The sequence below is a fragment of the Daphnia pulicaria genome, unplaced genomic scaffold (assembly GCF_021234035.1).
Source record: "Daphnia pulicaria isolate SC F1-1A unplaced genomic scaffold, SC_F0-13Bv2 h1tg000181l, whole genome shotgun sequence".
NCBI lineage: Eukaryota > Metazoa > Arthropoda > Branchiopoda > Diplostraca > Daphniidae > Daphnia > Daphnia pulicaria.
Window position 1 is genome coordinate 12,501 of NW_025804866.1, and position 8,717 is coordinate 21,217.

Below are 8,717 nucleotides of genomic sequence, written 5' to 3' on the forward strand. Positions count from 1 at the left end.
AAGTTGAAAAATAAGAAAAGTTGAAAAAATGTCAGAGTCCGAAAAAATGAAAAATTTTTCCAAGTCCCGACGACGGGGTAGTGACGCTGTAGCCGGGACTTGGATGAATGAAAGCGGCTGAAAAAGAGAGAAAGAGCGAAAGAAAAAAGTTGGAAAAAATTTCTAAGTCCGAAAAATTCCAAGACCGGTTTTTGGTGGAGACCGGTCGGCAGTTGAGCGGGCGGCCCGGCCCGGGCTCTGGTGAAAGTCCGGCGACCCTCTCGGAAATGAGCTTTTTCGTACAGTTACTGCCCGGAACATCCACCACTTTCCTATATAGGGAAGAGGTTGTCGAAAATGAAAATTGAAAAAATTTTCTAAGTCCGAAAAATTGAAAAATTTTTCTAAGTCCCGACGATGGATAGTGAAGCTATAGGCGGCACTGGGACGAGCAAAGACGGCTGAAAAAGAGAGAAAGAGCGAAAGAAAAAAAGTTGGAAAAAATTTCTAAGTCCTAAAATTTCCAAGACCGGTTTTTGGTGGAGACCGGTCGGCAGTTGAGCGGGCGGCCCGGCCTGAGCTCAGGTGAATGTCCGGCAAAATTTCGGAAATCAACTTTTTCGTACAGTTACTGCCCGGAACATCCACTACTTTCCTATATAGGGAAGAGGTTGTCGAAAATGAAAATTGAAAAAATTTTCTAAGTCCGAAAAATTGAAAAATTTTTCTAAGTCCCGACGATGGATAGTGAAGCTATAGGCGGCACTGGGACGAGCAAAGACGGCTGAAAAAGAGAGAAAGAGCGAAAGAAAAAAAGTTGGAAAAAATTTCTAAGTCCTAAAATTTCCAAGACCGGTTTTTGGTGGTGACCGGTCGGCGGGTGTGATGGTAAGCCCCGCCTGAGCTCTGGTGAAAGCCCGGCAAAATTTCGGAAATCAACTTTTTCGTACAGTTACTGCCCGGAACATCCACTACTTTCCTATATAGGGAAGAGGTTGTCGAGAAAGAAAAAGTTGAAAAATTTTCTAAGTCCTAAAATTTCCAAGACCGGTTTTTGGTGGTGACCGGGCGGCAGTTGAGCGGGGCGGCCCGGCCTGAGCTCAGGTGAATGTCCGGCAAAAATTCGGAAATCGACTTTTTCGTACAGTTACTGCCCGGAACATCCACTACTTTCCTATATAGGGAAGAGGTTGTCGAAAAAAAGAAAGTTGAAAAATTTTCTAAGTCCGAAAAATTGAAAAATTTTTCTAAGTCCCGACGACGTGGTAGTGACGTGGTTGGCGGGACTTGGACGTATAAAGGCCGATGAAAAAAAATGGAAATGGAAATGAAAATTTCTCGATTTCCGACGACGGTGTTTGGCAACGACTCTCTCGCCCGGCCACTGGTCGGCGCGAGAGAGGAGTGAGCGAGACCCGTCGATTCGAAAAGAGAAGCCGTCACACCGTCGAGGCGTGGCGGCTCTCAAGTGGGTTGGTCGGGCGTGTCGTGATGACTCGCGACCGTAAAAAATTCCCACTCAAATTCTCCCATTTCCGACGACGGTGTTTGGCAACGACTCTCTCGCCCGGCCTCTGGTCGGCGCGAGAGAGGAGTGAGCGAGACCCGTCGATTCGAAAAAAAGCCGTCACACCGTCGAGGCGTGGCGGCTCTCAAATGGGTTGGTCGGGCGTGTCGTGATGACTTGCGACCGTAAAAAATTCCCACTCGTCGAAAATTTTCTAAGTCCCAACTTTGAAAACGACGGTTCCTGAAAGTCGGCTGGCGGTTGGATGGGGCAATGTCCCCGTCCAATCGCTAAAAATGAGCCGGAAAACGGAGACATTATGCGGCGGAACATTAGTGGTTTTCCTTAGTATAGAAGAGGTCTCGATTCCTAAACTCGGAAAAATTTTCAGAGTCCCAAAAATTTTCGAAGTGTCGAATAGTTTGGTTTCTCGAATTGAAAATTTTTTTCAAATTTGCGACATTACGACAAGCAGCGATTGTAAAGCCCGGTCCAAATTTTTCAAACGAGTCTTACTTCTTGTTAGTCCGCCTGGCCGATACCAAAGAATGGCCGACCGTCGACTATCGGGCGAATAGACGGGTGAAAGAAATAAAGTCGAAGCCGGTGGTTGGATAGATATCGAAGGGAAGGCGAAAGAGGCGAAAAGGAAAGCGCGAAATTTCTTTAGTAGCTTCGACGCAAAAACTTTGGTATCGACGGGGAGCTTTGGGAAATGAAACGAAGACGCAGAATGGGAAGTTGTCCGGTTCGGCGTTAGTTGTAGTTTCATTTCCACCGTAGCTGAGCTCCTTTCCGCCCGCCACTTCACATGATTTTAGTTTCGATTCCGTTCGATCGCGCTTGCACTGTCTTTGTTTTTTTTTCACTGCTTGGATCGCGGCTTTGCTCTAACCAGTTTAGCCCCATGCGATCAAAAAGTCTTAAAAAAAAAAAACCGTTGAACGGAGACGAACTCGATGAGCTGTCGGTGTGTGAAATATCATTCCTTCGGTAAAACCGTTTTCGAAATTTCCGATGGTCGGTATATGTAAAAATATATCCGAACCGCGATGTGGACGGGAATTCAAACGCCCGCTTCACCGATTGGTGCGACAGCTGAGAAGCTCGTCACTCGATCCAACGACTCTTGGTCGAAAAGTTCAGAAGAGGTGCGCGCGTCAAACATTTTTTTGGTTTCGGACGTTTCGTTTCTTCGGCACGTGTGGTTTGTCTGTGGCCGTCTGTGAGAGAAATCGGACGCTTGTTCTTTGTTATTTTACCGTAACAAGACAAGACGGGAAAGATTCTTTCTTCCAAACTTACGGCATCATAACCATCAGCGTTTACCGTCAGCGACGATACGGAAGAGAAAAGAAAATGGTGCGCGTCTTTTCACTTTTTGACACCGTATCAAAAAAAATTACCGTTCAGGCGGAAATGTGTGTGTGTGTGTGTGAGCCGAGAGATAAAAAATAAAAAAGCCACCAAACAGAACGCTTTCAAATTATTTCGTGCGGCGTGCGCATATTTCACATTTTGCCGTTTGACGGAAGCTCGTTGTGTGGAACACAGAAGTGGAGATGGACGGAGTTGAAGGGGGGCGAAGACGGCCCGGTCGGACAAAGTCAAGAGATTGAAATATACGAGAGAATTGGGTGGAAGTGATGGCAAATCTATAAAATTCAAAAATCGGATGAGATGCGAGGACCGCAAAATGTGGCGTCGACTCTGACTCTCTTTTACTACGAACTTCCCTTCGACGGAAGATATCGAGAGCTGAGCTGAGCGCCCGCTGAGTATGGCCGGCGTAATTACAAACGAGTTACGGTTGGAGCTATATCGATTGTACGTATCCCGAACGTTCATCGAACAAGCCAGATCAACTCGGCGCCCGGTAAGATGTACGCTCAGTTATGGCCATGACACACGAAGGGAGAATTCAAACGGCTGTGAGTGTACGGCCCGCCCGGAGTTGTGTGTAGGCAGTGACCTCTCAAGAAAAAACGTAAAAAAATTTTTTTTGACAGTCACCGGTCTGCGACAAGTAATCAGTACGAAACTTGGGTGCAATGCAAAAAACATTTTGAGAATCCTTGCTTGACAACAACGAATCTAACACGATAAAAAAAACGATCCCCATCGGTGTACCGCTTGCTTTTCTCGCGCTTCGGCGCAGAATCGCTTATTCAGCTGCCCTTGGAATATGTTCGTTTCGTGCATACTTGATCTCGGTCATTCTTCGGTGAACTCTTAAAGAATTGCGCACTTTTATAGGGGTAGTCTGGTTGCTTGTCTCGACTTGAAATGATTTGTTTTTTTCCGCCCATGACTTTCTATACGATGCCTCTATGCTGGCCTCTGACCGCGGTTGTTCCGAGTTTTCTCTTTCTCTTCGAAAGTCTTTGCGGAAAATTCTGCCTCGTGTGACCGTTGAGCGGTGAGGTGTGTGTGTGTGTGTGTGTCGTGCGGGGTGATGCGAGAGTGTGCCTCGGCGGTGGAAAAATAAAAATAAAACTCTGAGCCCACAAAAATTTAAAAGATGTATGCTTGTCAGCTTAGTAAAGCAGGCTTGACTTATGAGCATACAGCACGCCACATATGACCGTCGAAAACCGTAATACGGGAAAAAAAGTTGATGAATATATCAAGACCGGTCGAATGAATCCGATTCACTTTGGGCTCATAGACCGTTGAATGGTCTTTGACTTTGGAAATTGAAATGAAAAAAATCCAACAAACGGATCGGATCGGTGTTTCTCTTCACTGGGACTCGCTGTGACACGCCAGGCGTTGCGATCAAAAATTTTAGTTTCCGAAGAAAAAGAAAAAAAACGAAAAACGTGTTGATTTGGTGTGTGTTTGGTGATGCGTGGGCGAAATAAAAACCCGCAACTCGCCGGATGCATATCAAACAAACATACACGAAATACCTGGTTGATCCTGCCAGTAGCATATGCTTGTCTCAAAGATTAAGCCATGCATGTCTAAGTACAAGCCGCTAGACGGCGAAACCGCGAATGGCTCAATAAATCAGTTATGGTTCCTTAGATCCACTCCATCCTACTTGGATAACTGTGGTAATTCTAGAGCTAATACATGCACTCGAGCCTCGACTGCGGGCTTTCGGGCTCGCAGAAGAGGTGCTTTTATTAGATCAAAACCAGTCGGGGCCGGGCTTTCGGGCTCGCGCACCGTACCAATTTTGGTGACTCTGGATAACTTCACGCCGATCGCACGGCCTTCGCGCCGGCGACGTATCTTTCAAATGTCTGCCTTATCAACTGTCGATGGTAGGTTACGCGCCTACCATGGTTGCAACGGGTAACGGGGAATCGGGGTTCGATTCCGGAGAGGGAGCCTGAGAAACGGCTACCACATCCAAGGAAGGCAGCAGGCGCGCAAATTACCCACTCCCGGCACGGGGAGGTAGTGACGAAAAATAACGATACGGGACTCTTCCGAGGCCCCGTGATTGGAATGAGTACACTTTAAATCCTTTAACGAGGAACCATTGGAGGGCAAGTCTGGTGCCAGCAGCCGCGGTAACTCCAGCTCCAATAGCGTATATTAAAGTTGTTGCGGTTAAAAAGCTCGTAGTCGGATGTCTGTCTTCGGCCGGGCGGCGCCGCTCTGAATCAAGGGTGTTGCGTTTCACGCTCTGGGAGCCCGGGTGTCAAAGCCCGACTCTCTTCACGGTCGGACAACATCGCCGGAGTGGTGGTCGGTGCGTCGTTGTTGTATCTGCGGCCAGAGTTGGAAAGTTCTTTCGGGTTCTTTTTTAAATTTTGGTCGTAGTTGACTCGATTCGCTCCACCCAGTCAATCGTTCGGGGTGCCCTTCACCGGGTGTCTCGGGCGGCCGGCAACGTTTACTTTGAACAAATTAGAGTGCTCAAAGCAGGTGTATCCCAACGCCTGAATATCGCAGCATGGAATGATGGAATAGGACCTCGGTCCGATTTTGCTGGTCTTTTACTTTTGGACCCGAGGTAATGGTCAATAGAGACGGACGGGGGCATTCGTACTGCGGCGACAGAGGTGAAATTCTTGGACCGCCGCAAGACGAACAACAGCGAAGGCATTTGCCAAGAATGTTTTCCTTGATCAAGAACGAAAGTTAGAGGTTCGAAGGCGATCAGATACCGCCCTAGTTCTAACCATAAACGATGCCAACCAGCAATCCGTCGGAGTTACTCCAATGACTCGACGGGCAGCTTCCGGGAAACCAAAGTCTTTGGGTTCCGGGGGAAGTATGGTTGCAAAGCTGAAACTTAAAGGAATTGACGGAAGGGCACCACCAGGAGTGGAGCCTGCGGCTTAATTTGACTCAACACGGGAAACCTCACCAGGCCCGGACACTGGAAGGATTGACAGATTGAGAGCTCTTTCTTGATTCGGTGGGTGGTGGTGCATGGCCGTTCTTAGTTGGTGGAGCGATTTGTCTGGTTAATTCCGATAACGAACGAGACTCTAGCCTGCTAAATAGGTGACGGGTTTTATCAATTGAAACCGAAGGGAGTACGGAGGCGTCGGGATCAGGTGGCGGCGATTCGGGTCTCGGTGGGACTGGTTCCTTTAGTGAGGCAATCTCTCGGCTTGGTTTCGTTGTGCTTTGTTCGTCGGGTGTACGGCCTTCACGGGTTGGTTGCCTGGCGGATGAGGTATGGCGGGGCTTTGTCGGGAATGTCTCGCGGGGGCTGGCTCTATTGTTATTCGGTCGTCGTCATCCCCGGCGATACCTTCTGCTCTCGCGTCCGTCACGCAGTCTTCTTAGAGGGACAAGCGGCGTCCAGCCGCGTGACAGTGAGCAATAACAGGTCTGTGATGCCCTTAGATGTCCTGGGCCGCACGCGCGCTACACTGAAGGAATCAGCGTGTTTCACTCTCCCTGTCCGAAAGGACCGGGTAACCGCTGAACCTCCTTCGTGGTTGGGATTGGGGACTGCAATGATCCCCATGAACCAGGAATCCCTAGTAGGCGCGGGTCACTAGCCCGCGTCGATTACGTCCCTGCCCTTTGTACACACCGCCCGTCGCTACTACCGATTGAATGATTTAGTGAGGCCTTCGGACGGGCTTGTCGGGGTGCCGTCGAGTGGGGAGCAATCTCTGCCCGTGCGGTGCCTACCAACGGCGAGACTGAAAGATGGTCGAACTTGATCCTTTAGAGGAAGTAAAAGTCGTAACAAGGTTTCCGTAGGTGAACCTGCGGAAGGATCATAAACGAACAAGACAAATGTTTTGCGCATATGGCTTTGGTTGAGCACGAAACAACTAAAAGTTGCAAAACAAAAAAAAACCCCATCAAAAGTCTTTCGGCGTAAGACATCGTATGAACTATGTGTGGGTTGACGGAAGAAAATCATTTATTTTGAACGGGTATCAGGCGCTCTGATGCGCGGTGGTTTAAAGCGGATTCGCCTTTTCAAATTGATTTTTCTTTCCTCTCGGCTCAAAAAAAAACACAAAGTCTTTCGATTTGGTCTATGGCCGTGAGCAAATTCTTCCTGCTTCGATGGTGAATGTCTCTATAGATTCATTCGACCTTTAGCGGCGCTCACAGTGTTGACGTTAGTAGAGTGAAGAATACGATAGCCCGCCTGGGCCGCGAGTACCGAAGGAACAATAAAGGAGATTTTATAAAGTCTTAGTCCCTAAATCAAACACTTTGAAAAATAAAAACTCGGTGGATGGAGAGTCGGAAAAAAAAAAAAAAAACATCAAGATTTTGAACGGGTATCAGGCGCTCTGATGCGCGGTGGTTTAAAGCGGATACGCCCAATCGAAATTGTTTTTTTTTTGTTTCTCTCTTCGTCTTCGGGATTTTTTGATTCTCGGTGGGGGACGAAAGTGTGAGACTTTACTCTGGACGTTCTTTTCGGGCGTAGATACTCGTGGTTGCGTGCGTGTGCGTCGTATAGACTAACACTCCAAAGCCCGACACTATGCCGTTGAAAACCGAATGTTTTTTAAGCTTGCCCTTCGCCCTCTCGATGAAGTAGGAAGAATTCAAAATCACAATAACACACTAAACCCAAATTCTAGTACGAGTGTTTATCGGAACATTTTCTTTCTGGCTTTCTTTCTCCGCCCTCGCATTCATTTGCTTGGGCGGGTTGGAGAAAAAGAGAGAAGAAAACGAATATGTCGTTTTATATACGACCCTGAACGGTGGATCACTAGGCTCGTGGATCGATGAAGAGCGCAGCAAAGTGCGCTAATCCATGCGAACTGCAGAACACATGGAGCATCGAAATCTTGAACGTAAATGGCGGCCCAGCTTCTCGCTCGGGCCACATCTGACTGAGGGTCGGTCGAATGATGAACGAACAGAGATTTTTTCAGTCTTGGTTTTGCATGTTGGGTCGCGGCGAGATTTATTTTTCACCCCGGCCTGACCGCATAAAAGCTCCCGAATCTCTAACGTCTGGGTGCCGCGCGACTTAAGTGTCCGCGATGCCTCAAATACAAAAAAGGGGGAAAAATAAAAGAAGGTTCGCCCTGTTTTGTTTTTTTCCTCTCTATTCAAAAGAAACCTTTTTCGATGGCAAAACAGATGGGAAATTTTTGAGCCAACTCAAAAAAAAATTTTAGAAATAAAACACATCTTCTCGAACAAGGTGTCGGCTGCGTGTGCGCGATATACCGCTTCAACGCGAGTTTAGTTGTGTGTGTGCGCCGGGCGTGTCGAAGTGTCGACCACCGCGAATTATCACTCACTCTAACCGCTCGTTATGCAAGCTTGGTTCGCGCACGACGCGTTGTTTCAATACAAAAAGCCGCAGGACGCCCTGTCACTTTTCGTAAATTAATTTTTGCGAATAACGAGAGACTCGCTTTATTTCGAAAAAAAAAAAATTTGAACCGGCAATTATTCAATCTTTCCCGGCTTTAAAACGCCAAAGTCTGCCGAGCTAGATAAAGTGTTGTCTCCTTTTGAAAACAAACAATTCATTCTGACCTCAGTTTAGATGAGACTACCCGCTGAACTTAAGCATATCAGTAAGCGGAGGAAAAGAAACTAACAAGGATTCCCTTAGTAGCGGCGAGCGAACAGGGATGAGCCCAGCACCGAACCTCGCGCCCGGTTGAGCGGGTGCCGAGGAATGTGGTGTTCGGGAGGATCGTGCGCGTCTGTCCGGTATCTATCGTCCAAGTCTCCATGAACGGGGCGAGCAAACCCACAGAGGGTGTCAGGCCCGTAGATAAGACGAGCCGAGACCGTGCATCGGATCCCTTCCCAAGAGTCG

General features: G+C 48.0%; 2 non-coding genes across 2 annotated transcripts; both read left to right on the forward strand.

Moving 5' to 3' along the window:
- Positions 1 to 4,395: 4,395 nt before the first annotated feature.
- On the forward strand, positions 4,396 to 6,690 carry LOC124319550. Its single transcript, XR_006913250.1, has one exon. It is a non-coding gene; the product is annotated as a small subunit ribosomal RNA (ribosomal RNA).
- A 937-nt stretch (positions 6,691 to 7,627) lies between these two features.
- Positions 7,628 to 7,780, forward strand: LOC124319549. Its single transcript, XR_006913249.1, has one exon. It is a non-coding gene; the product is annotated as a 5.8S ribosomal RNA (ribosomal RNA).
- Positions 7,781 to 8,717: the final 937 nt, after the last annotated feature.